This window comes from Lissotriton vulgaris, chromosome 3_1, assembly GCF_964263255.1.
Source record: "Lissotriton vulgaris chromosome 3_1, aLisVul1.2, whole genome shotgun sequence".
Taxonomy (NCBI): Eukaryota; Metazoa; Chordata; class Amphibia; order Caudata; family Salamandridae; genus Lissotriton; species Lissotriton vulgaris.
Genome location: NC_141689.1, coordinates 1,588,486,378 through 1,588,488,358, shown reverse-complemented (window position 1 = coordinate 1,588,488,358; position 1,981 = coordinate 1,588,486,378).

Here is a 1,981-nt window from a genome sequence, read left to right as displayed (position 1 = left end):
CAAGATGGCCCTCACCCCCCCCTTCACCCAGGGGGCCCGCAACGGGCCAACGCAGTGAAGCTCCGTATGCTTTTCCACGGCGGAAAACCCACCGTGGAAAAGCATTTCTTTTTGGGCATCCTAATATGGCTGGTGGTGTCTGAAAGACACCGCCACCATATTAGGGCTTTTCCGCCACGGTTGTAAGCCAACGCGGCGGAAAAGCTGCGGACAGAAACCAGGACCCACCAGCCATCCTAATGTGGCGGTGGGTCTTTGGTGGGTCCGCACCGCCGGCCCAGAGGATGCGGAAAAACCGCAATCCTAATCTGCCCCTTAGTTTGAAATACTGTTCGGTGACAAAAGAGGTCTCCAAATTCGTGTAACTCTTTCCTCTTTGCCCATAACTATAACATGTAGGACCATACCCTGGTTGCAAAATTCTATCAGGAGGGTCTTCAATGTAATTTATGTAATATCAGTAATTTTGCATTATGCTTCTTAAGGAAAATTTCCCAAATTATGCTACTTTGTGTAATTACATGTCATTAACTATAAAGATGTACTGCAAATGTGCATTTTGTGGTAAAGTTTTACTGCCAATGCATGAGAACAACAGAACGTGAGCACCTGCAGAGATTATGCTTTTTTGCACTATTTTTATCTAGCAAAATACCTCCTTCTGTCAAAAATCGATGGGAGGAAAGTATTCGCCCTCCTGCACAAAACCTATGCTGACCACAACACAGACACCCTTGCGCTATGGAGCCCTAGCTGCATTGATGCATGGTAGCATAAAGAGTGCTAGAACAGGGAGGGAGCAGAACAGTGCGACATCTTTGTAGATATGGCATTGTTCTGCTCTCTCCCATTCATGCAATTTAGCATCTTCACTTGCTGCGTTACTTTGCCAATTTATTTGTAAATGTGGGCTTAAGTTTGCAGGGGTTTTCTGGACATTTGGTATGGGCCATTGACAACCACATATTTTGTTACTGAAAAAGCTAACCGATGTTCAAGATATTGTCAGAGAAAAACTAAACAAATAGGCATAGCACCAGGCAGACTAGGCTAAAAGAGTAAGGAGAGTCCTACAAGTCATGCAGCTGCCTGGCAACCCTTTCCAACTTTGTCAAAGCACTCCTGGTTTGCTGGTCGGGCCTCGGATGACCTATATAGGTCCCACTTGCAAAATCAAAGAACCAACACAAAAGTCACTTCTACTGTGGAGGAGAACATCTCACACAAAAAATTATAAAAATGGACACTAACAGACAATGGATTTCTCAGATGAACTTCCAGAGCATTGTTCCCAAAATGCTGCATGAACATATTTCTTTCAGTAAGCAAAGGTAATATTTTGTGTACTGTTTGAGTCTTGTCACTCCTTCCTCTCCTTCCTCAAGATATCCATGTTATCCGGAAGGACAGTGTGTCAGCATTGCTATTAAATGTACGCATCTTTTTTCATTTCACTTTGCAGGATTATTTTGGGTAACCTAGGAGCTGTAACACTACACCAACAACATTCACCTGGGCAATTTGAAAATCATTCATGTTACCACTTCCTTAGGAAGATTATTATCATAGTCACCCCCCTCTTTTTTCTAAACATAGTATACCTATAGAAAAGCATTCATGACAGTTTGTATCAAGCGTGCAACACCCGTTGGAATCAAGGGGCTTTAGCCCCCCCCCCATCGTGTGTGGCAGCCCGGGCTCAGACGGCTCCCGGGCACACACACAGCCATACCCGAGCACTTCATAGGTCTTTAAAAGACCCTGTGCATGTTAATGGGGCTTTGATGTTGTGTCACCCCTTCCAAGAGCCTCTGCAGCTTCACTCTGCCTATTGCTTAAAGATTCAGCCCCCCCGAAATTTTTTCCTAGCCCCCCCCGAAATGTGGCTCTAGTTGCGCCTCTGGTTTGTATGATATGTCGAATGACATCTTGAAACAGCACGACACCCCGAACCGTAGCCTTTCGTAACAAAACAAACCAA